The following is a 27,326-nucleotide window of genomic DNA, read 5'->3' as shown; positions in this document are numbered from 1 at the left end:
TGTGCTGCTATAAACAGCGGAGTGTGTGAGACTAATGCGAACAACATGGTGCCACAGTAACAGCTAATGGACCTCAACATAGCAACAATCAGAAATAACAGAAGCCGCACGTTTCCTGAAGCAATAGGTGTAATGATCCCCAGGCTTTGATTATTTATAGAGGTCAAGCTGACACAAGTGTGCCCCGCCCTTGACTTTTATTTAGGAGTGACATAGTATAAACACTTTTTTATAAGCTTCCGAGTGGAATGTTGACACCGCGGTATTCAAAACAATGCTGGAACAAGCCAAAAAAATGATTTATAACTTCTCCTTAAGGATCTCACTTTCACAGCACATGAAACTCGGGTGGCGTAACAGACACGGACAAGCGTCTGTAAGAAAGCAACATGTGGCCCCACGTAAGCGTCATGCATCAGTCAAGGGAAAAAAGAGAAAGATTCTTTTTAACTCTATAGTGTTTTCTTGGAAGTGAATAAATCCAGTGAGTGTATCTCTTCCCACAGATTTGGAAAGAACCAAGCTTGTGGTGGCAAACACAGATCACTCTGTTCTTAGCTGAGTGCTGTTTAAAGATGTGGCGTCAATGAGCTTTTACTTCAGGTTTGCAGTCAGATGACCTAGATACCGAAGTGGACGTCAAACTGCTGATTAGAGTGGGGTTATTCACGTTCATGCGTATATGAATTTGGGTTATTTTACACATACAATAATCCAAGCTTACAGTGAATCACATGTCCTCCAGGCTATCAACCTTTAACTGTAACGCAGGGATGCAAAAATGTCAGCAGACATGGCCTGCACTTTCACCAGGATAGACTTGAAAGTGACACATAGTGAAGCAGAAATTGAATTTAGCTTCCCCATAGTGACGGATTAGTCAACACATGTCAGACTATTTGTCAAAATTTCACTTCCTTTGACAAGCATGAGTATTTTAGGGCGAAATGTTTTCATAGCCGCTTAACCTCAAGCAGCTAATAGACTTCTCTACCGTGGGCTTAAAACTAAGCATCACCGGGAAGAGGCACGAAGAACCAACAGCAGCTAAAGTTCTGTATTTTCTCTAAGATGACCAGTTCATAGAGGTCTAGCTTTATTCAGATTGTAATCCGATTGACAATTTGAGTGGATTGAGTGACAGAGGGCTTTTGGTATTCTTATTTTACTGCTTTTCCTGAAAAGACATACACGTGTTGGAGGGAATCCCAGCAGTCATCTAGGGGAATGCCCTGAGGGAAACCCACATGAGCAGGAGAACATGCTGTCAAGCAGCAGTGCTAGCCACCGCACCACGGTGCAAAATATAAAAATGGAAAAGTGACTCGACTATACATGGAAACGTGTGTCGCTCCTGTCTGATCCCATTTTCGTTGGAGTCGGGAAACTCAAACGAGCGCCAGTTCTGATCTCCACCCTGAACTTTCCTCCATGTCATCATGTGTGTTTTAATGAAGCGACGCCGAGCTTTGTAGATGGATGAAACGGCAGCATGTCCATGTTCTGCAGACTTGAAAGAGGAACATAATGAAGTGAAACATTCAATATGACAAACTGGCTCTCGTGTTTGTGCGCTGGCCGGTTAGGAGTTCCTTCTTGGAACCTGGTAGAAACATACAAAGTCTAAATAAGAATAGATTTTATCAGGCAGCAACTCAATAGAGGCTTTGTATGCTGAAAACTTTGGAAGAATTACAGCTGGGTGGCCCGAATCTGCATCAGGTTGCTCTCATGAGCCATTAAAGAAGCAGATCCTCGGCTTTACGATAATACCCATCTTCTCCTTCTGCGTGGGCTTATGAGTTTGTTTGCTGTTTCCCTGGTTGTCGCCGGTAAATACCTTCCTTCTGGACATCAGCGTCCCATTTCATGCTGCAGAGGTTAAGCAAGCAGCACTAATTGAATCTCGCATGTCTCCTTATGATTTATGGAGGAACAGAATCGATTGCGAGGCTTGATCTTCTCTAATCTCTGTCATTACAGGAGACGTAAGAAGAGATGATTGTCCGGCTTAATTGAGAACATCTGCGTGCTTTTCATTGCCTCTTTGATACAGAGCTGCTGCTCCTTTGGTTGAGTGCAGAGCGGCTGCACGCTGACACACGTGCCAAGTATGCTTCCAAGCTTTGCTGTAATTCTCACGCTCATTTGGAGGCTGCCATGTTTCGGGGCAAAGTGCAGGAGCAACTTCAGCAACTGATGTTGTTTCTGCTACCACAGTTATCTAACACACCGGCAGTAGACCCCAACCAATTGAAGGGACTGCGCTGACAGTCAAAGGAGCAGTGTTCCTCATTGTGTATCAGATTGGTATACTGTACCTGAAGGGGGTTAGTTGAAATTGGAACTCGAGTGAATATCACGTTTTTCAAAGAACTGTGGCCTTTCTTGATGTTTTTTGGTAATGTCTTTTTGTGAAAAATGATAAGTGAGTATGAGAGAAGTGAAAGCTCTGCTGTGGATGCCCTCAGTCAGAGTTGTAACATCTACTGTGACTGTGTAGCTGTCAACTTCAGACTTCACAATTGTTAAGTTTGGCTCCTGTTCCATCGAACGTGATAGAAATATTGAATCACAACTAAAAACAAAAAACTTTGTCTATGAATCCGGTTGAAATCTTGTACCGTGCGATCTTAAACGGTAATAAGAACAGCATCTGGCAATGAGGAGTTTGCAGGTTTAACCTCCACCAGCTGAATCTACAGGTCAGGATTAGAAATGATCCCCTCTCTCTCTGAACTCTGACCTGGTCAGTTTGATTGACGTTTGGGGAGGAAACCTGATGCTGGGGCACTTCGTCTGCACGCTAACTAAACACTCTTTGTTGCCTTTTGTGTTAAGGTGAGAGACATTTGCGTTATTACTCAGGTGGGCTTGCGTTACCGACGTGGTGAGTTGCGTGTAATTGCATAAAGACACCCTGGGGGGAAACATATGACCCACATTTCGAGCCGAATTGGCTTTTCAGTATCACAGTATCACACTATGGTGGCTGACATTAATAAAAATCTGATTTTTTTTTTTACATGCTGTTACTATCTGGTGTTTGAGTACTATTATTTTCACTCACTATATCTATTTCTTGTTTTTTTGTTTTGTTATGACAGTAATATATTGTCCTTGATGGGGTGAGTATCTGATTTCAGGTATTCAAGTGACTGACACTGGAGTACAAATGCAAGTGTCTGATGTACTTATTGCCTCTTTGATTTGCTGGTATTATGTGGGCAGACCATCTGACGTTCACTAGTCCTGGTAGTGGAAGCTCTTGGGCAGTTGACTTGCTGTACTTGGCTGAACTCCTTGGCCACGCTGGGCGGGTTGGGGTCCAGCGATTGGCTGAGGTTCAGCAGCTGGGTGTGGGCACCTAAGTGCCATGATGCTCATTGAACTGTCATAACCGTTAACAGTGTCTCTGTATTAATGCAGTAAAAGTGGAGGAGCAATGAGTCAGCTCCGGAGGGTGTTCTAGCAAATAACCCTCATTAAGGAGAATTAACAGCTCCCCAACATGACTGGAAGAGTTCAAATGGAAAGCTTGGACAGATGGTTTCACTCTGGACTTTGGCTTTGTGGGGAACACACCAGGAAATACACAAAAGGGGCAACATGAGTGACACAAATAGCACTAACCGAGTCTATAACGGTAATAACTGCAAATTAAATATAAACCCCTTCCTCACCACAAGTCCCTGCAGCTTTAATTACAATCCACTGAAACAACTTATGCTGTTCCTTCTTCTCACGTCAGCATTCACAAAGAGTTTATGTCGAAATCCAGGTGCAAATAATCAGCGCACACTTGATTCACTATGATTCATTTAGCCATAATAAGCGTAAATAAACATGGGTTTCCTAAATGTGTCTGCAAAGTCAGAACAAAGGAATTTGTAAAGAAAAAAAATAGATGCAAAAAACATACATTGCAATCCAGACGATCGACCTTTGAGCACAGCGCTGCCAGCTACTGGCTGCCAAACTGAGTCTCTCGCTGCTAAAACTGCCACTTGAGTGTGGGGTCAAAATAAGCCACAGCAATTGGAGGCTCCTGGAAGTCCCGGCGCTCCATTAGACCAGGATCAGTCTGACTCAGAGCGTTGCATAATACAGGATAGCACCACAACAGCCTGTGTTTTCTGTGAACCACCATGTGCCCAGAGATATAAAACCCCATACAGCTGAGAAGGCCACACTCTGATGAAGAACTTCTGTGTGTGTCGTTCTCCCAGAACGGTACGGTTTGGTCTGAAGCTCTCGCAGGAACTTCAGTGAATTTTTCATTCATGGAGGAAACCAGATTTAGATGGACATTCTTGGCTTTCCTTATTCAGTTGCTAACAGTAAGCACAAGCTTGAGTTAGTCATGAAGGATACAAGGGCCTAAATCTTACAGTTATACCTGTATCAAAACGTCAGTCCACTCTCAATTATTTGTGTAAACCAAGACATGATGGTGATACTGATATTATATATAAAATAATATAATTTATATCTCCAGTTGGGTGGGTTAGTGCTGCAGCAAGAAGAAGAACTGGCTTCGATTCCAGCTGGAGACAGGCTATTTAAGCTTTCTCTTGACGTTTTAACAACATGACATCGTTCTATTTTTTCTGTTATCTTCCTCTCTTAAATGGCTATCCCTTTAGAGGTTTTGCAGTTTCCTCCAGTTGGAATAAGACCGGTTGGCCAATCCAGAGGTCACATGTTCACACTGCCTGGGGAATGTCTGGGTCCCGGTTGTTTGAGGAGTCTACTGAAGCTAGAAACACGGAGGTCTTGTTCTCCCTAGTGATACTGACACAGTCATGACCTGGCAACAAGTAAGCAGCCCATGTAGTTTTGTGTCTGCTTACAAAAGGTCAGTAAATAGTATGAGCATTACCTGATATTTTCCTGCTATAAAAACGTCTCAAGACATTTGATTCAATAGTTGAAGAGTGGGTGGCGTCAAACACTTCTCAGATGAAACTCACCCATGGGGTATTTGGTTGTAAAACTGTTAACGTAAGCTGTATATTGATTTCATTTTTTTGTTATTACACCTATGTGGGTGGTAATTTATTGTTTTAGACTTTCAAAAAGGACAACATCACTTTTCCTTTAGTGGATTTCACCCTCCAGTGTTCATGACTTTAAATCCTTTTTATATCAAGTCTACTTTTTATTTTCCTCCTAAATCTTTATGATGAGCCAGAGACCCCCCTTTTGTTCTCATCGCAGCACCTCTATCATACATTTTCTTTGGCTGTTGACAAGACAGAGTATCTGTGACATAAAAATGTCTCCCTGTCACGCTTGCGTGCACAATCTGTTGAAGGAATAATCCCACATGGGTCAAATAAGCAGCCGCCACAGACCACCGGCTCTGGTTGATAAGTTGGAGATAGAATAGATAGTGAAAGTGAAGCCCCTGGGATAACATGAAGTCCTCGGAGGAAGAGCAAGAATCACACCACCCGCATTCCCAAAAGTGCCGGTTAGCTAACCAGAAAAACACAGTTTGTTTTAAAAAAAAGGGCGAGTTCAAGCAAATTATAGACCTGTTTTCTGTCTCATCTTGTGTTTTGGAGGTTTATTTGTCTTTGGGCTTTTATTATAATGTTTTTTCATCCCTGGATTCAGATTTAGTATTACATCCAGTCAGTTATTTGAGGATGTACAGTTTGTTTGAATGCGCTCACCAGTATTGACCACCTGTAAAATGAGATTTAATCCATTGCTGTCGCAGACTTGCCGTTCTAATGATCCACTACACTCATTTGAATAGAAAAACCTGAGTAGCTTCAGTCCCTTTGTTAGCCAGAACCAGTCAGAACCTAGGATTTTCTCGTTCATATTTATTGATTTTTGTGTCAAGGTGAAGAAGACAGGCTTATATTTGTGGCACAGTGTAATGTGAGCTCGAAACCTTAGTTAACCTTTTTTTTTCTTATCAATGTCAAGAATGGGCCTAAAACAAAATGTTATTCCCTATACACAAAAGACTCACACTTGAAAATAATGGCATTCCCTTGTACATTTTTAGGAATGTTGAAGTTTTCTTTACTTATTTTTGATCATTTTTAGTACAATGCAAAATTCCTTTTGCTACTCCAGACACACACACACACACACACACACACACACACACACTACACACTTGCCCAGGCTCAGACCGGACTGTGTGGTTCGATCTCCCCAGCTGCATCTGCTTTTTCACTCACCCACTCTCTCGAGTGTTCTCACTTCCTTTCATGTAGCTTGAAGCTCACTGTAGACTCCTCCGCGTGGTCTCGGCTTGATTGGACTTATTGATCCTCGGATCGATGCTGCTCATGCAAATCTGCTGAGTGCTTTAACTTGATTTACTTTGTCAACAACAATCAACACTGTTTGGCACTGGTGTCTGAGCTGAAAGACGTGTGGGAGTCAAACCCCGAGCCCCTTCCTTACTCCACTTGGGAGTGGGCCAGCAGCTTCTGACCACTAGTTAGTCACAACAATGAGGTCATATTTCATGCCCAGACTCACACATGCTTCTGGACGTGCACACAGATGGAGGTCCAGATGACCAGCAGAAGTAAGTTGCCGCATAAAGTGATGAGGCTGCCAATCGATAACTGGCTGCCCCCCGCCTCCCCATCAATGGTGGGCTTCCTTCGCAACTGCAGTCAGGACTAAGTCAGTGTAATTGCAGTGTCTAGAGCATCGCAGCGCTCCTGCTGTCAGAAGAAAACACATTGATCTGTTAAAGTGATGACAAGATTTCTGCTGCTACCTCAGGGGAGTTCCTGCTTTGACACTGCACCAGTAGCATCAAGATCGCCCCTGTGTGCGTGTATGAGAGTGTATTTAAGCGGAAGACCATCCCTATTGTGAAGTCTCCTGGTAGCTACAGTTCAGCAGAATTCAGTTGCTTCTGAGCCACAAACTGCCAGTCATCCCTACAACCGTCACATTGTGCTCCAACAGTAAAAAAAAAGAAAAACATGATTCCCTATGATGAGCAGATTTAAAGGCTAAACATGTTTTATTTTGTGTCTTCAGAGCATTTTTGAGACGGTTCACAACGAAAGAATCCTCAGGTACAGAATCATTGCAGTTCACTTAAACAGATTTATAGTTTGACTAGGATTTAACTGGATATACAGACTTGATAATGCGTTGAATAATGCATCTATTAGGTGCTTTTATAGTAACAGTGAATTGTATGCAGCACTTTTCGCAGTGGCTAGTTGCTTCTCAATGGTTAGGATGCGTCACAAGTGTTCAGGCAAAAGTCGCTCGCCAGGAAAGTAGGCGCAGTCCTGGTTTAGATGCATGATCACTGGTGTGTGTTTAGACAGGGCATTCCACAAGACCAGACGGCTTTGAGCATTGACAAAAGCAGTGCCATGTGATGTCCAATGCCTTCCCAGAGAACAACGTTTTCTATTCTGTAAAAGATTGGTGGCAGTGATTTGGGTTATAAACCTTTATGTCTTAAAACTCTCCTTACATTCCGGGTGTCACAGCCTCTCTTGAGCACCTGTGATCGATAGAATTTGACCTGCACTTAATGCTATTTGACAAAGATAGTGGAATAAATACATTTTGTCCTTGCTGTTAAGCAGAGGATGATGACTCATCTTCGTCTGCTTCTGTTAGGATTAACACATAATTACTCTTCTTAAATGGCATCCTTCCTCGCATTGCTGGGTATGAAATGTGTTGAAAGCTCTGCATCATTCTTAGCTTGTGAGTCATGTTGTGTCATAGCTGCACTGCCAAATTTACCTGAACAATCTGGATGACTGAGAGTGCGAGACAAGTATAGAATCCACCTCATCGGCAGAGAAGTTCAGCTGATGCTTGTGACCACCTAGATGTCCGGAATATTCTGCTCATGACAGCTCAGAGAGTGAAGACACGCCATGTTTCGTTTATTTCTGTTACCCAAGGTCAAACTGTGGACGGAGCTTGAGAGATCAAGTAATGAATCGTGTTGAACACCATCGGGACACGAGCCTGTGTGATTACATTGGTGAGGTTCAAATTAAAACAAAGTTTTTGGAGGACGTGAGGTCAAACCAACCCAAACGAAATGCTCTTTGAAATAAAAATAGGGTAAGCCTAGCCTTATTTGTCTTCACGTTTCCTGTGACTGACAGGTGACCTCTCCTCCTAGACCTGTTTCTTAGCCAGTGTCGGCTGGGATTATCTTAATTCTCGGAAGTACTGGCAGAGAGAATGAACACATGAATTCAGTGTTGTTGACGTGCACAGGAAACAAGGATGAAAATAAGAAAGAAGCTCCTGCAGAATTTCATGTTTGGATAGAAATCGGTGAGGTCCAGAAGGTTTGTTTGACTCTTGATTATCATCCTGTACTTATTTTTGTCTGCTAAGAAAATAATCGGAGCAGTGAAGATCATATTTAAGGGAAGGTTGATAGCAGGGTTCAACTGCTCCTGGATCTGTTCACATCCTTTCCTGGAAGTAGCACATGTATAAGGCCAAACCGAGATTGAAAATATTTTTAATTCTGTCGTTCTACTTCAGCTCATATTGATCTCCCAATACGGCTTTTGAATTATAGTGTTTATGAATAGTCATTATAGCAATTAAAAACTATTTTTAGATCACACAATAATAATCGACAAAGACACCTGGTTAAAGGTTATGACTGCTTCTTAGTGCAGATTTAAGTCAGTTCTCTATTGTCCACTATCACTGAGGATTGCTGCCAAGTACAAGTCTGTGGGGCCAAGTCAGGTCAGATTGTGAGTTATGCTCCGCTCTGACTTAGGAACAATTCCTTAGTCACAGTTGGAAGAAGCAGTCGCTGAAGTGAATGTTTGATGGCACGTACCTTTTTCAGTACCATCTCTTCCGCAGATTGAAGGGTATAGTTCTATTATATGGTGACGCTGAGAGGTGGTAGTTCTATTATATGGTACTGCATGTAAGAGATGAGGCTGTTGTTGAATAAATCAAAATTATTTTGACCAAGATTGTGGATTAAACTCCACATTTTCACTTACACATCTTTTCCTCGAAACAGTAGGACATTACAATAGCATTTCAGAACGAAATGGTGGTGTGGTTTCACAGTTTTTCCAATGTGTGTAATAAAAACACATAGATACACTTGTCCTTCCTTGTAAAATGTCCACACTTGATTTCAGTAAGCAATTAAATTTGCGTCAAGTGACTCCACCATCGGCCAATATGCTCCTATCAGTAACCAGCTGGAAGGTTGTTGTCCTGACAACAACCTTCGCTTTTCTTTCATTCCTGAATAAATATCAGGGAAAGAATGGTTTACGACCTCTGGAAACATTAATCAGACGTTGACTCATTTGGACGAGGTTCAGATGATGATCACCATGTATACATGGTTCCAAAATACTGGCGCTTGTTGATGGTGCGCTGGTGTTCTGTTATTTTTCAAAGAGATGAAACATGGCCAAGAGACGTGCTATTTCTGCTTTGAGCATCTTTAAAGAAAAGCATGGAGGACTTTGTCCAGGTACTCACCAAACTCATTTGCTTTTATGCAGGACCTCCTGGAAAGCGAGGAAGACGTGGCCGTGATGGAGAACCGGGTAAGTTTTACTTGACTTTATCGGAATCTAGTCAGCTTTTCATTTGTTGTTTTGGGCAGTATAGGGGAGAAGGTTCAAAGTATAAAGTTAAGATAAGAGAAAAGATGATGGAGACATCTGTCATAGTTAGAGAATAGAACAAACCTGATGTAAAAGCTGTACTGAAGATGGATGAATGGATAGATGTTGATGTGGTGACTGTGCTTGTTAAACAAGCTTCACCTCACAAACATTGCCTGCATATAATTTCTCTGTAAAAAACACATCTGCATATTTGCATGTAATTACAGGGGAATTATGACTTTCTGGTTCACTGGCCACCAAACACTGTTTCCACAAACTCATTAAGCTTAAAAACAAAAAAGCAGGAGTAAACAACGGCAACACGAGCCTCATGAATAATTCAATACAGTAGAACCTGAACAGACAGAACATGAATGAATCTTCTCTACTTCAAGTGTGGAAAGGAAAACTGTGGCGATGTTTTGGGATGCAAACATTTTTACAGTAGAGAAAGTCTCCAGGCTGGAAAGTGTCAGAAGTTTCCTTCCAAATTTTCCTCAAGTGGACACTAAGCACTTGTTAGAACTGCTCACGGGCCGAGGTGCCAGACATCCCTCTCTGTCTGGACTTGCAAACTCTATGTACCTTATTAGCTGTGTTTATGTCACCTACACGTCTCTGTTTATATGACTGTTTCTGACTCATAGGTGTCACTGCCTGCGTCACCATCTGTTGGAATGGCTGTGTTTGTATCACTCTTTCTGAAACCTTGCTGCTTTTTCTCACTGTGCCATTCTGCAATGAATCTTTCAAATTCTGTGATACTTTTGATTCACTTTCTACTCCACCTTAACATATAACGTGCAATCTGTCTGTTTGTAACTCGCATATCCACATTGTATGAACAAATGTATGTCACCTATATCAACCTGTCCAACCAACTACCTGTTTTTCATTCACCATTTTAAGGTGTGATTTTAGTTTTACCAGATAGCATTGATATTATATCTCTCCAGTTTTATGTCTTAGCTCAGAGAGCTCAGACATGGCGCTAGTCTAGGTTCCCGATTCACTTGACATAAATGTGAACCGGACAGAGACCTCTATGTCCTTGGTTTTTTTTTTATCTTTGTGCAGTATTTTGATACTGCTAATCTACTTCAAATAGACTCTGCAACCTTGTCAGCCCCCCCTTATTCTGTTTTGGTTTGAATCATGGCTTAGTGACATTTTTTTCAGTCTGATTGAAAAAGTTGTCATCTGGAGGCTATAGAGTGGATTGCGGTGAACCTCAAGGCGAAATTTTTGGCCCACTGCATTTTAAAATCTATATGTTTCCACTTGAGAATGTCATCGGGAGATAAAACATTTGAGAGTTATTTTAGCCAACCACAGATCAAATGCATATGAAGAACCCTCCTGACTGCAGCGTTGGCTTTTGTCACTTAAGGAAATGCTGAAAAAATAGCTCAACAGCTTGGAGATCTGTGGGCTGTAGATAGTGCTGATGTATAACCCAAATTGTAAGTGGCACTTAACTACTTAGCCCCACTTAAGAACTGTGCCTGTTTGTCACTATTGTGCACCCTACTGGAACCAAAGCACCACAAACACAAGCGTTTTTTTTATTTTCACGTTGGTTATGCGCCATCTTTATTTCATGACATTGTTTTGGAATGTGCACAAACCCTGCAAGCACATGTCAGTAGCATCTCCTTCAACTATAGCGCACCACATAGCTTTCTCTTGAAACTCAAGGAAGGTCAAGAGGTGACTGAATGAGAGTTTGAATATTGATATAAAATGAAGGTTTTTCACATTCCATCTTTGATATTTCAATGATTGGCAGTAAAGTAAAAGATTCTTCGATAAGAGCTGTGGGTTTATTAAATGCTAAGTGGTGCACTGAACTCGACGATCCATAAAAACACTTAACACCGCTGCAGCTGCAGGAGACATTTACACTTTCTCTCTTTCCCATGAAGAAGACCAGTTCAGGGACGTCTGACTTTACACTGGTGCGTAAAGCAGCTGGGCTCCTTTTTAATAAGAGCCCCTGAACACGAAATGATTTCCAGGGACTTGGTAATTGGAAAAGAGACGCATGTCACCTCACAAAACCTTGTGTGTGCATGGGCGGCTTTAACAAGTGCACAACCCCTTGTAGTAGTAAAACAAGAGCTGCCTACAAATGTGTTTGTTTGCTATTCCACTGATGACTTTCCTCTAACACAATTCTTATTTTTGTGTCTTTCAGGGCCTCCAGTAAGTATGAACGCTGCCGCATGATTCAAACTGCAACTCGGCATGACATGGTGAACAAAGAGGAGGTACAGAGGTGTGCCTGTGTGTGTGTGCGCGTCTGGCATGTGGGTGATGAATAACCAGATAGAGGTGCCTACTTTATGGACAGAAAAAGAAAAATTATACAATGAAAAAAAAAAAATCCAATTCATTACTTTGAAGTAAATGTGAATTGCTATGGAAGCTATGAGATTTCTCTTTGGGCTGACCTTACAAAGAGACCTGGTTTAGTTATACGTATGGGGACCAGTTCTTTGAAACACACCTACTTGTGGGCACATTTTGCTTTGACATTTTAGCTGGTCCCCACGTGGTTCAGCCTCAATTGCAGGATTGAAACTTGTAATTGAATTTAACCTTGGTGTAGGTCCTGGTTAAAGTTTTGCTATTTGTTGTGGATGCTTAGGTTTAGGGTGAAAGGCTGGGGAAAGCATGAAAGTCAGTGAAACACAAGCGTGAGTGCATGTGGGTGTGTGTGTCTTTGTATCCCTGTTTGATCAGCTGAAACTGTCAGATTGAATGAATTATGCATCATCTGTTCAGGGATAAGAGGCACATGGGGGTGAAGGGGTGGAGCCGTCATTTGTCATGCAGCGCATCTGAACTTTGATCAGCAGGAGCAGCAAGAAGTCACTCAGCTGTCCCTGCACCACGTTTATTCACTCTCTCCTACAAAAAATCTGCGTGCAGGGATTTAGGTGTAAATGCTTTTTCTGTGTGTGTATCTGTTTGATTTGTTGAATGGGGAATGTCGACAGTGTCTTCTACTCGTGTGCATGCTGACGTGTATGTGTGTGTGTCAATATTTACCCATCAGTCTACAGTTAAACATAAACAGGTAGGTCAGTAGCGGGAGCAATAACACATGAATTACCTCCGCTAGGGGGCGTCGTTGGTGTGGTGCTAGTCAGTCGATCTGCAAGCAAAATTTCTGAACGTATGTTAGAGGAATTTTCAGGAATAGTTGGTGATGGGACAATGAACAGATGACTATTGGTGGTGTTCTGGAGTTTCATCTGGATCTGGTTCTGCACTTGCATGGCTTCTCACTGCTGCTGCTCACGCGCACGGCTCTGAAAATATAGCGTAGCATGCAGTCGATTCAGCAAAGAGAATCAGCTTTCATGTGCCTATGGAGACGAAATGTGTTGCTATTGTTCTTTTGACCTGCCTGCTTTGGCCGGCTGAGGAGCTCAGGAACGCTGCAGTGCCTAGTCATCAGGATGGATCAGTCCCGTGGCCTGGGTACCATTACTGGTCAGAGCGCTATTTTAAGCTGTGAGCCAACTTAGTTTGTGAATCAAGGAGCTTGTTTTGTTGATTTGATTTTGTTGTGTTGTTGTTATAATAAATTTGTTAAACTTGACTAGTTGATATTTTTAGCTCCACTCTGGTCTCACTCCTCTATGGCTGACCGAATGTGTGCCACTATGTGAGACCAGTAGATAGGTTTTCTCTTTTCAATAAACTAGCAGAGCTGAAAGGGATAATTACACTTTTACTGTGTATCATTATTTTTAGCTGTATAAGCGACACATCACTGGTAAAACTTCATATTGGAAACTTCATGATCACCTGAATTGCTTTTGTAAAATGTCTGTCTTCTCAGCTCATCAGTTGTTACTCACATTCACTTACAGATGTGTCAGAACTGCTGCAGGAGATTTTATTTTGTGACAAATCTCCCTTCAAATAATTTTGGGAGACATCTTTTATGATTACAGATGGAGGATAAAGAATGTCGTTCTTCATCGTAATGATCATCATTCTGCCTCTCCACCTCTCAGCGTCACCATTATTCTTCCCTTCTAGTTGTTCCGTCTGCAGTATTTGATCAATGGACTTTTTTGCGTTCTCATGTGCTTTTCCGGCCACTGTGATGAAAACCAACACCGAATCCAAAAGCACGTTACATGTTTTTACTTCTAGTTTGACTAAACTGTTGCAGCCAAAGCCACAGGAGTGATTCAGTAAGACTGATGTGGAGCAACAGCCGCCATCTTTCATTCATCATGAAAATACTGCGATCCCCTGCCATGATTAGATTTGGGTTTCCAACCAGCTGAACCTCCATATTTCACGGGACTATTTTAGACACCCCCTGGCTTATTGTCAGTTCCGCAGTCACCTGCCAGAGTCGTGATGTGAAACTGTCTGGAGGCAGGCAGAGCAGTATTTGGGTACCAGTAATGATGTAAGGCACAATAATGCCGGTAAGAACCAGTCATGCATGTTTAAGTCATAGAGCAGAAAGCATCTCAAATAACTACAGTACACTTTTTGATGACATGGCTTCCTTTATGACCGATCATTTCCAACACCTTCAGGGGCCTCGTCTTGTTGGCAACAATAAGACACTTCCAGTCTCACGTTTCTTCTGTCTTCTAACTCCACCCCTGAGCCAGATAATAGGTAGGTTTCGTTACAAAAATACTTCCATTGAGTAGCATCACTGTCAAATTGAAGACCCACGAGTGGGTGGATGTCAAGCGTAAAATAGACTCAGAGGCAAAAACTATGAGAAAGTCAAACACAAAGCAAGGTACTCTTATATATGTTTTAACAAAATAAAGAGAGAAGTGAAGAAGATGTAGGAAGTAAGTGTATTACAATAGTAGTAGTAATCTTTCGAGAATATCTTATGAGAGTAGATAGATTTATCTCCAGAGCTTGTGACTGTAAAATGTAGTTGGGAGTGATCACGAAGCTTCAAAGATCATGGCCCAGTGGAGGGATTTGATGACGCTAGAACTGAATAATTACTTTCAGAACGTTATTGAAATATATACTGACATGAAGAGACGGGTGATCAGGAAAAAAAGTGCCTTCGACTTCACACAATCCTTGCCGATACTATCTTATCATTTCAGTTCTTGCACAAGAAGAACAAATGGGGTCTCATCCAGTCAACCTTTGAAGGAGTAGCAAATGAGACCTGTCTCTGGCCTTGGAATTAGCCAGTGGACTGTTTGATAATATGAAAACACGCTCCACAAACAGAGGTAACTGAGAGCCTTTATTTTGCAAGGTAGAGCTGCCCGACACGCGGCCAGGTCACTGTCGTCCTGAAGTAACCCGGTTTGAAGTATGGACCACCCCTTGAGGCTGCGTACCTGTGGCCAGATTTTTCTCATGAAGAGATGAGAAAGTATAAATATTATCTCTCTATATGGCGGCTATAACCTCCCCTCCACCCCCACCAATATATCCCCCCATCAGAACAGAGCAGCCACATTTTCACCTCATTACACGTGAACTCGTCGTTCCTAATATGAGGGGTCCTTGTTCTCCTTGTAGCTTGAGGATTTGGCTCTGCTCCTCACTGGCTTGTGTTTTCTTCTCCCTTCGAGCTCGTTCAGACCTTCGATGCTTGTGGTTTGGCTCAGAATCAGAAGCTCGGGGGAATCTGGATGTAATTCTGAGCCTCCCTAAACTGCAGATATCACACACACTCGCGTTGTCAATCACCTCAAGATGGTCCGGCAAGTAGCCGCAGAGAACGATGACTGACCGTCATGGTGTTGGTTTCAATATGAGCCGAAATTCAGAGCAACTCACTTGTGCATACGGCCAATCCCTCTGTCATCAGGCTTCGTGTTAACTTAGACATAGAGGCAGCAACACAAGACCTCATGTGCCTGCTTAATCCATTAAGAATTAGTTCCACTATGTCTTGCCTGTGTGTGTGTCGGCACGGATGCTGCCCTGCTACCTGTCCAAGCCCCACCCATCATCTCTGGATGTCAGCTGGAACTCACTAATGAATAAATAACAACATTGCTCTTTTTGTTGGAGGACAAGACATGTTTGTAGACAGTCTGCCACCCGGCCACAACAACAAAAAGTTCTCTCTTTCTATTGACATATTGTACTCATCCAAAGTTTGTATTATCTTTATTGGCACAACACGTCCAAACTAATGTTTGAGGAGCAACATTACACCAAAATGCAAAGTAGCATTGTAAGAAATTAAATTAATCAGAGAAAGTCTATGTCACGAATCAAAGGAAAAAATAGGTATGTTTTTTTTAGATTATACAAAAGCCAAACATACCAGAACAAAATACTCCAAGACAAAAGCAATGTTGTTGTTGTTGACATATGAAGAACATGACAGCAGAAAAACACTGCCTGCTTTCTATGAAACAAAGAGTGGGAACCACAATATAAAAGTGACGAGGACAACAACGTTTGTGTGAAAACAAAGTGATTTTTCATGTGTAATTGGAGCATTATGTTAACAGTGCAGCTATGGTCTTGGGAAAAGTTGTGTCTGACAGTCTGTTGGTTTCAATGATGTTTTGAGGCGAGACGGAGGCTGGGTGAGAGTGGTCTGCCAACCCTTTTCCATATATGTCTTGAATAGACGGTACTTTGGTGCAGATGTTTTTATCTGCAGGCCTGACCAAACAGTGATGGAGATGCTGAGAGTTGAGCTGATATAATGGCTGTTTATAGATGAAACACCTGCTTCGTGGGCAAGAAGCACATTCTCTGAGATGATGGCCTTTATTTTTGGGATCCATGTCATGTCCTGGGAGATTAAGCTGCCCAGGAATCTGTTGACCTCCACCATAAATACTGAAGTGTCCTGTATAATGATGGGGCCGTGGGTGGGGGACTTATCTCCGCTGTCTGGACTGTGTTTTGCTAGGATAGTAGAGTGGTTGGCCTGTGACTGAGAGGTTTCCAGTTCAATCCTACCTCCTGGCGTGCTTTTTTGTTGTGTCCCTGAGCAAGACTTTTAACCCCAGTTTGCTCCTAGGGGTTCAGATGGTGTGCCGTGTCGCAGGCTTTGAGCATCAGTGGGATTCTAAGTGAATGGGTGACTGGCGTGGTGTCAACATGGAGAAACAATCGAATCTGCTGCTGTTTTGTGTCAGACGCAGTGTTCCTTTAGCAGGATTGGTGCCGCTCAAATCTGTTTGGTTGTTGGATACGCATGGAAAACGCTTTATAAAAGAGAGCCAAAACCAAACCTAAGAAGGTTCTTGCCTGTCAAACTCCTTAGGACCCCTGATCTTTGAGTTTTTGGCTGATGTGATGATCGATAGTTTTGAGTAACAGGTACAGATTCCAGTGAACTTGACCTGCAACCACACTTTTGACCCAAGAAGTAGCATCTTTTTTTATCTTACTCTTTAGGACTTCCCTTGATTACAGGCAGGTGCGGAGGTTGTAAGTGCGCCAGTGGTGTGTGGAGGCAGCATCGTGACATATTCCAACCATTTATGTTATCAGACATCAAACAAAAATATTGTCGACGCTTGATTAGACTTCCATATCTCCACCCACGAAAGTATGTGTTTGTATGTCTAAAAAAAAAATGTCTGCATTTCTTTGGCATGTGGAAAGGAAACATCTGAATAAGCTTGCTTTGGGACTACTGGCACTCCATGTGTGTTTTAGGTTCACCCACCAACTATCATACCTCTTCTGCATGGTTGTTACTGTAGCATTCACGACTTCTGGAAATGTCAACACAAATAACTTAAAAGCATAATGAAACTTTATTTCCCCTTTCTTCTCTCTCATACCGTATGATGTGTTTTCCTGCTGTAACTGATGCCAGAGTCTATTCTCTTGTTCTTGCCATCTTTGGTTAACCGGGAATTTCATTTTATGTTCTAGGAAAAATTGAAACCGCACCTCATACAATAGTATTTTAAACAGAAGCAATATAGACGTCTCTGCAGTATTAGCCTGGCTTCCCATATGGCCGACATAGCAGTGAATATATTAGGTAACTACTTGTTTAGATAGACGTCTGTTTGTTTCTGAACTAAGTGTTCGACTAATTAAGCAATATTCTCATGCGTCAAAACACACTGCCATCACGTCTGCGTGGCCGTCTGTGAAGCACATGATGCGTCCAATAATGAGCAGGTGCAGACTTTAGCTCAACCAGTTCCACATGTTTATGAGCAGATGGAGGCGTTAAATGAACTAAGTTTGTGGCCAAGACAGAGTTGATAGTAAACAGAAACATCTGAAGCTTCTACTTCCCTTCACAGCTATGTAGACCTTATCATGACTTCTTTATTCTCCGTAATATCCTGCCGTCCATGAGTGGCATCAAAGAGCGTACGTGTTTGGATTGTCGGAGCTTGTTTTTTTTTCAGTAAAAGAGGTGATCCAAAAAGCGTGACAATGTAGGTCGGACAATTGAAGTCCTTGTTTGATAAGGGCTCTCAGAATCACGATCAGATATAATTAACTCCCAAGTGAAGCCTTACTTTTACAAAGTGCAAGTCCATTGCAGTAGTGATCATACTGTCAAAAATGATCTCACTGACAGATGAAGTTGTTTTCGAACTACCTAGATCCAGACTTTGCAGAATTGTGGGGGGCAGTTTTCCCCTTTGCACAGTTTCATTTCCCAGGATTTCAGGGCCTGATCAATAGTTCAGTCCTCAATATGAGACCGTCCAGGGGTCACGCAATGCTGCACTTGCTGCCTCTCTATTGAAGACTATAGACACCATTGGATCATACAACACATTCTCACTTGTCTCGAGGACGTTTGTATCCATTGTTGATGCAGAACTCAGTCTTATGTGTTGCATGTTGACTCAGGCGTTTCCCCTTCTGCGACATTCACATTAAAAAAGAATGGTTTGGATTAGGATGAGGACAACCGGGTGGCGATGAGCTAACATTGTTACTTTGCTTGTGATGTTCCTTGGTATGTACATTATGTGATCATGTGTCGACATGGTCACATGAGGTGAACATGAGTTGCCATATACACCAAATAGTGGAGTCATGGTGGGAATTGTAAGGAGCGCCACCACATGGCAGAACCATTACAGTGCCCAGGACAAAAGGGAGAAGTGTTGCTTACAGTATTGGGAAATGCCATTGGATGGCAACAATTATATTATATTTCAGGTCTAATGCGTTGCAACATGCAACGTGGGAGATTGACTTCTGCGTCACCCTGGCACACAAAAATTCATTTGAGAGTGAGAATGTGTTGGATCATGCCGCTCTTCAGCGCTTCTGCCAGCCAACGTTTCCTCATCTGGGCCCCTCATTTCGCCCTGTTGATATTGTTTGGCTGATCTCCGATGGCCCCATTCTCCTTCTGTGCTCATGCTCATCCCAAAACAAAATGTTTTGATGACTCATTTGTTTTGGCCAAATAAGATATTGGGGTTTCCTCACGCATGTGGGATAAACGCCATAGCAAAGGAGAGAAGCAAAAAGGAGGGAAGGTATCAAGTAATATGTTCCATCTTCACTGAAATCTAAATGCACTGAGCGTTCCCCATGGAGTGGTTATTGGCCAACCAAGGCTGACAAACTAAACTGACCACTCAGATCTCCCCTGGCTCCAAATTTCTCAGAAACCTTAACATGGAGGCTCGTGTAGAAATGAGTCTAATATTGCCAGATGGAGTTTGTATTCGTCTTCTGATCACCAGCATCTCCTCCTGTTTTTCCTCTACAGCAAGTGGTTTGTGGTTTATTGAAGCTAAGCAGACCTGCCACCCACATCTGAGCGCCAGTGCTCAGAACACACCATCATTTTTATCGCATTTTAAAACACATTTTTCATAATTACTCCTTCATTTTTAGCTCGGCGGTTAAGAACACTGTTCTCCATCATGCGTCGAACGCCACACATGTTGGTGGAAATATACAGATGAAATGAATGGTGGGACTGACAATATCAATTCATTTTCATATAAACATAAGGGTTGACACAGGACAGCAATAGAGTTTAATCCTCCCGCCGCAGTACCTATATGCAACATGGCTTCACAGCGTCAAGTCCTGTACCAGGACAACTGGTAATGAAAGGTTGCACAATAATAAAAGGCTTGTTGAGCACATGAAGAACAAGATTCCCACCTTAAAAAATGCACTCAGCTGTAGGAATACCACAAATAATGCAAGTCACAGTGATAAAATGACCTTTTTTTTTTTAATTAAAAACTGTAGAGTTTGGAATTCATGTCATCAACATCACTACTGAAACATACAGCAGGTCACTTCCTACAGTAATGCTTGCATTTAAATTTCTATATTCTGATGTTATCCACTACATTATTGTCTGCCACGACACTACACAAAGACCTTTGTTCAAATCAAATGAGCCGCCGAAAACTTTGAAACTTCACTTACTATTTGTCAACCTGTGGTTTAAATGGTGAAGCATCTGGTCTAAACAATCCCCCAAAACATAATGATGTTGGTGTTCTAGAGTGCTGCATGAAAAATATTTGAAATTGTGCGTGTGTCCAAGAATATCACATGATCTGCCGCAGGTGGCAGGTCCGCACACACTCTTCGACATCTGCTGTGCCTTTGCTGAGATACCTGTAGGCTGTACTCACACACGCACGCACGCACACCTCATTGTCACATCCTCTTGTTTCCTGGTGCTTTTTCCACTATGAAGCCGCTGACTGACAATCCCTGGCTTTGCAAGAGCGGAGTGAAAATTTCAGAGCAGAGTCGTGCAGAACCGCTGCCAGCCCTCGTTTGGATCTGATCCTCCGAGTAAACATGGGCTTGATTTCTCTCTAGGTTTAATTGCATGTTTGTAGAGGCCCGGCTGTCGATAATGCAGCGCTGACTGCGGGCCAATTTGTGACAGAGCGTCTTAATCAAAAAGATGAAAAGTTGGTTTCATCAAAAAACAATTTGTTCATCTCTCTCTAAGCGAGGCGGCTCCGCCGCGGTTGCTCTGACGGCTGTTGTGGTGTTCGTTCTGGTTTCATAGTTTGGATTATTCATCTCCAGTTTATTCATTGAACTCATTTTCTTTTTATCTCTTCACAGGGCCCTCCAGGTCCACAGGGTGAAAAGGTAAGTTGTTAACAACTGTTGTCAAACACTTGGCAGATCAGAGGAAAGAAAAGATTCTTATCAGATTTTAGAGGAGTCGGGATGTGGAAAAACAGCCTCAGTAAATGCTTGGTGTTTTTTTTTTCTTACATGAATTAAGCATGGAATTTATACTTTTGAATGTATATATACATATATATATATATTTGAAGGTGATTGAAATCATTTCATTGGACTGCAACGTGACAAGACTTTTCAGGTTGAATCCACCCCAGAGTAGTTTTGGCGACACCATTAGAAGTCGTCCACTTTCATTTGATTCTAAACCACAACGAATGCTTGAGGCTTTTGTGACCATCAATCTGCTCTGAGTTTTGCCTCAGCAATTTGAGAGTCTTTGGCTTATTACTAGTACGTGTTTGTGTATGTGTGTGCTTCACCTTTTAGCTCAACACGTCTCCTTTCTCTCTCTCGCCTTCCGCAGGGCGATCAGGGCGACCAGGGACCGCGGGTATGTGCTCCGCTCCAACTCTTTGTGATTAGCTGATGAATGTGACTTGATGTTTCTCCCCCGACAGAAAGTTGCGGCTGTAAGTTTGGGATGCATGACATTCCTGGGATAGTGTTCTTTCCATCTGGCCACACATCTCAACTATGCTTATTTCAGATTCAGGAATAGAGTGGATGAATGTGTCAAGCAGTTGGAAGGTTGTGATGCGATAGTATACACCAGCTATTTTTAATCCTGGCCTATCAGCTGAATCGGCCTCCATTATACTGGCTAATTCACTGCTCTGAGACTGAGTCATGCTGACATCTGCAGTCTGATGTTTCAAGGAAACTTGGGCTTCTAAATTAAAACGTTTGTCTACCATTTCAAGAGACAAACGGCTCCCCAGAGCAACAAACACTGACTTTAAGTAGTATTTGAGATTTTGTTTAAACAGAACTGTAGTATGGCCACATCTACACATCACTTTCTCTGGTTTTTTTTTAACTTTTTTTTACTATACATACTTTTCAACCATCCTAAATGAACAAAATATATATCATACTGTACTTGGTGATATTTATTGCAATTGTTTCACTGAAGTCTGTTTTCCGCTGTCAAGCGTCCATCATGTTATGACACGTACATTGATATGCTGAAGATGAAAAGTAGTTCACCTTTACAGGGATGTCACAGTGTGCGTCAGAGTACTATATTTATCATAGTCTGTTGAGCGTTTGAAAGTGCAAACGTGTGTGTGGAATTGTGTGGAGAGTGAAGACTGCATGGCCAGTTCATATTTATTGATTGATTTGTTGTATACTTTGAATTACGTTTGGATGTTTTAGCTGTCAGGGCCTTGCCAGATGGGACAGCTCCATTTGCTTCTTCTGTCTCTCTCTGTCCAAACTCGCCATGCTGCAAACCATGAAACAAAGACATCCTGACATCCGCCACACTTTGCACCTGTTTCAGTTTGGTTTGTTTTAGGAGATTCACTGGGCAACCTGCTGTCACACAACTCAAAATGCCATCTGCAAATGTTGCACTGCGAAGCGCTCTATCCTATAAATGTGGATCCTAACTTTTCTTTCCAATATGAAAATGTCTGCTGACACTTATCAGAGGAAAAATTCTTTACTTATGGGAAAGATGACTGTGTGACTTTTATTGAATACGTGCTTTCATCACAGTGGCATAGATCAGCAACTGCACCTCTGACGTCATGTTATTTAAAAAAAATGAAACGATTGGACTCCTCAGTTGCGGTGGAAAACAAGCCCCCACCTCTGATGTTAGATGTTTTCTTAGAGGAGATGGTGAGGAGACGATGATTGCTTGACGATGAGATTGCTTCCAGAATCTGAGCAGCCGGAGCGGTAACGTGCTTGCTGTACTGCACTGTTGTGAAGGATAAAGTCTGGGCTAAGTTTGTCTTTTTTTTTACCTTCACATTTGGCTGTGAACTATGAGTCACGTCCACTGGAATTAGGATTCCAGTGGCCAAGAAATGTGCTTCGATTTGGTGAAACGCGGACAGAACAGCTCAATCATCCACCAGAGACGTGGAGTGAAACAGCTGCTTCTCCATAAAGAAATGGGTCTGAGGAAGGATCACAACAAGGCAGCTAGTATTGTTAACATGCAGGGAGAAGACCCGAGTTAGTCCCAGTGGTTAGTGGCGATATAAGCATTCCTTACTTATTTGGCAAAGACAAGTTGTTGAAGATTGGTTGGGTTGAATCTCACATGTTGACTAAATAATTTTATGGAGTTCTGCATGACTGCTTGGATCGAATTGGATGTGGAGCATGTGCCTAGTCATGCTTTCTGAGAGCCAGAACCTCCTGCCAGCATCCATATTTTTTCATTCCTGTTTTTCTACGCAATGCTCTAATATATAAAAGGTGCTTTATCAAATTTCCTCATGGATGCATTTATCTGTCTTTTGGAAGGAGCAAAGGTCAATTCAAGAGTCAGCAGTGAGTTTATATTCACTTTGACTTGGAGCAGTAAAATACCTTAGTGCAAAATTACAATCCTCCTCTGCAGATGATCCGTAGTTAAACACTTTAACTCAAAATTCTCCCTTCTATTGTGGCCCTTATCCAGACACGAACCTCCTCTTTCCACGAGCGGGCCGTAGCGAATCCCAGCCCCTTTGTTTCTGTGGTCCTCTCTCATCTGCTGAGTTCACTTTTCAATATGTGATTATTTGACTTTCAAAAGGGGGCTGGTGCTAACAGGAAGATGGAGACAAAGCGACCCAAAAGTGGATCAGATTTCTGAGGGTTTTTTTCGTAATTTGTCCCCTTTTAACCTCAGAGTTTGAGTCGTCAGTCTCCATTAGTAAAATAATTTACCACAGGGAAGCAGCAGTGAGGCCCACAGCAGCAGAGTCTCTCGTCTCTAAATAAAGTGGCCACTTAAACTTCACCCTGGTCTGGTGCTCCCAAAGCAAACAAAAAAGAGCAATAAGAGTAATAATGTTGCTTGTTTAAAATATATGGTGGAGAACTCCATGCACTTGAAATCATTGGCCACAATTACACCCCAAACTCTGAGGCAGCGATAGCACAGCCAGGGGAAATGTGTTATTGTCAGCAATATCCAGCATATATTCATTTTAGGATGCTTGGCCTAGTCACTGGAATTGCAGCAAAGAACACATTTTTGACACAGTTTTGGATTCAAGGGGACAAAAAATGTCAGAAAGCCTCACCAGAGGGACACATTAGATATGATGGCTTTTGGTTCGCACTTTATGTAACTGACCAGTGTGCTTTGCGGCCAGAAGCATGATTTTTAACAAACAGTAACAGTCGGTTCTTTATTGCTTCGGGCAGTTGTACACATTCTTTGCTGGCTCTGACAAATGACAGCGATTTCAACACAAGAACAAAATCTGCACGTGAGTGGGAGGAGCTGAAAGTGTCCAGTGTTCAGTACATGTTCATGTTGAGGAATTAAGTGTCACTATTTGAGGAGTTTCTCATTCTCTTGTTAATACACAATACTAGATCATTGACCAAGTAGTTTCATATATAGATATTTACACACAGGAGCCATGTGACCAGTCGTGATACCTTTTCAAAGTGCCACTTGTTATTCATGCCAAGAAGCTTTCCCCTGAGCAAAAATCTAATTGACATTTGGTGAATATTGCCATCGTCTTCAGGCTTTTCTCTTGCTCTTTATCTACAGCCAGGAATTATACCACTCCTGAGGGCCATAAACTTCCACATTAACCGCAGAGTTCATTTACTTTTTCTGGTTTAGGAAAGTTTGGATTAACACTAACACACGGGTAGAAACGACTTATATGTTTCCCCTTTATTCATTCGCCATTACTGAAAATGTCTTCAGTCTTTTCCCATAAATCACTGGCAGGTAGCTACTGTAGCACTGCCCCTCCACCCCGACTGAGACTGGCGGGAGCACCTTAACATTTAGAAACTGCTCTTGCAACATCTTCATCATTGTTTTCGGTGGTCAGCGGGATATTTCCGAGACAAGCCCGACACAAACATATCGGTTCCCTCTATTGTGCTGTTATATTAGCTGAAATCACAGTGCTTTCCCTCCAGCATTTTACTGGAAACTTGACTTAGACGGAATAAAGGAAGCCGTCGCTGTAATGAATTTGTTTTTGTTTGACGGTCACCAAGGCAGAGAGCCATGCAACATTAGGAATGACAAACAAAGTGATTCATGAATATCGTTTATTATGAACAATATTTCAGTTTGCGGCCGCATTTGTCATGATGTTATGATGACCCACTCTGAGTGAAATATTGGCCGTGCCGTGGTCATCTGAGGGAAATATTAACAGGGCAATATTACAAACAAAGCAGATGTGAGAGTGTCTTTTTCTTTCCACTTCCTCTGTCTGTTCTCCACATGTCAGGGTCAGCAGACATTTGCTGAACCTGAGAGGTCAGGAGTCACATGTCCCTGTAAAAGGTTAGCTAAACAGCAAATAATAAATTGTGCAACTTTGACAAACAAATGTGTTACTACTGATGATGCCAACCGTTTATCACCTAGAACAGCGTGTGTGGTCTGCATCTGAAGGTGTGTGTGTGTGCGAGCGTTGGTGTGTATGTGTATGTGTGTGTGGTCACTAAGTCCATTGGGGGGGCACATTCCTCACATTCAGCAAACATGTTGACTATGTTTATTTCTGGTGTAAGATAAAGATTGTGCTGGTTGGGAAAATAGTCAGAAGGCTTGAAATTATTTTCACTTGCGAGAAATTTGATGTTCAGTTCTTCTCTTGGTTGTATTGAAGCCATCTGTTCCCTCAGCATCACTGCTGCGGTTCTGATTGTCCCCATATCTGGATTCTTGTTTACTGCAATTATCTGGCTGAGGGCAACAACAGCAACATGGCCCCACCCACAAAAAAAAAAACATCAGACAAACCAATATACTGTTTATATTTGTGCACACTCGCACTTTTATCAGCTGACTCACACACGAACCCGATCTTATCGGTGATTGTATTTAGCGATAGCAGAAAATGACAGTACACACGTGCACACACTCATAGGCATCAATAGATGTATTTAAGTGGATAAATACTACACGCAAACGTTTACACTTATACGCTCGTACAATCCAAAACATATTCGCAGAAGCGCGCCCCAAAACCGAGACACACAAGTAAATGCACCCACAAACTTGTTGACACACATCGTGGTCTCCGTTTCGCATGTGCATATTATTTTCTCTCAGCTTCTCAGATAATTTTGGAAACTTAAAAAGTATGGTGTGCTGCTGCGTTTCATCTGCGTGTCGACAACATTTTGAGTTGTGTGAAACAGCGACGCTATTGTCTCTGAACTTAATCCACTCAAGGAGACAGACTCTTTGAATTATCTCAGCAAAGCCAGAGGGACATTAGAATTTTAGATTCTATCTGGAGACGCTGTTTACGCCAGTGTGCCAGTCTTTGACAAATAAGCTCTGCTGGAGAATCCCAGCGGGGACGGAACCTTCTTGTCGACAAACATGACAGGAGGTGAATGTTCTATAGTATGACCTGAATGTCTTCATATTATAGGCAAGATACCCCATTAATCTCATGTGGCTGGAATGATTCACATTACACCACTCTAGAGCTCTAAAATATTCTTCGCCCGGGCCATTAAAGTACTGAATTACCTTCAACAGGTGTGCAGATGACGTGACTATGATGGATGGACAACAGCAAGTGCAGACTGAACAACTTTCGTCAGCAATAGATGGGGCTGTTGATCAGCCATATTCAGGCCCTTCAATTTTTTAGGTCAAACCAGGCAAAGCAAATCCATATCCAGATCATATTTCAAAGACCATTGACCATGTTTCCGTTCAGTAACAGCAGAGTGTTAATGACCCCTAAACTCTCGCTGCAGTTTACACATGGGTTGGACTATTTGAACAAATGTCATCTATTTAGCTCACTGGGTTTTTTTCCATCTGAATATCAGCAAATTGAAGGCAGTTGTTTTTGGGGTTTCCAATGGAATGATGATTCAGGCTTTTATTTCCTCTCATTCAGATGGCTGTCATTTGTGTCCAGTTGTCTCAACAAACTTTCTTTTAAGACTCTCATGATGAGATTCATAATGCTGCTACTCGTCGCTTACCAGAACCAAACCATATCACAGTCACTGAATATCCACCGCACTGGCTGCCTGTATATTCCAAAGTGGAACAAGCTTTCTGCCACACTGGAGTCTGCATTTGTAAAACATTTTGTAAAAGACATTTTCCACCCTGCTTTAGTTGCTTCTGCTTCCATGTCGTTATTAACTGAAAGTGTGTCTGTTAGATAAGACACTGTCAACACAGATGTTTCATCTTCTAGCTTTTTTCATTGGTTAAAGACCTCAATTCTGATGGGTATTTCAATTCAGGCAGTTTAATGATTATGTATGCATTTGTGCAGCGTGACATGAGTTTACACTGCAGTACATCTAAACTTGTGCTTGGGTTTGTTCTGGATATTTGAGTGCAAGCCGTCACCACTCAACATGTTTACATGTTCAAGATTGTCACTTGGTAATAGCAGAGGGGCCAGTTATCACAGCGCTTGAATGTCATGTTTGTCCTCCAGGGGTTGCCGGGTCTACCGACAATGGCTGCTTTACACAGCAATCAAATCCTGACTGTCAAGGTTT

The 27,326-nt window shown here is 42.2% G+C and overlaps 1 protein-coding gene across 1 annotated transcript in view; it reads left to right on the top strand.

The window, feature by feature from the left end:
• Window positions 1-20,669: 20,669 nt before the first annotated feature.
• LOC128755587 (collagen alpha-1(XXV) chain) overlaps window positions 20,670-27,326 on the top strand; it is a 38,120-nt gene continuing 31,463 nt past the window's right edge. The window contains exons 1-2 of the mRNA XM_053859325.1: window positions 20,670-20,690; window positions 21,154-21,180. The gene's annotated coding sequence lies outside the window, so the exon portion shown is untranslated. The remainder of the gene's footprint in view (window positions 20,691-21,153; window positions 21,181-27,326) is intronic.

Source organism: Synchiropus splendidus, chromosome 3 (assembly GCF_027744825.2).
Source record: "Synchiropus splendidus isolate RoL2022-P1 chromosome 3, RoL_Sspl_1.0, whole genome shotgun sequence".
NCBI classification, from domain to species: domain Eukaryota; kingdom Metazoa; phylum Chordata; class Actinopteri; order Syngnathiformes; family Callionymidae; genus Synchiropus; species Synchiropus splendidus.
Note: the sequence above shows the minus strand (reverse complement) of the source record. Positions and strands in the feature narration are given on the sequence as shown.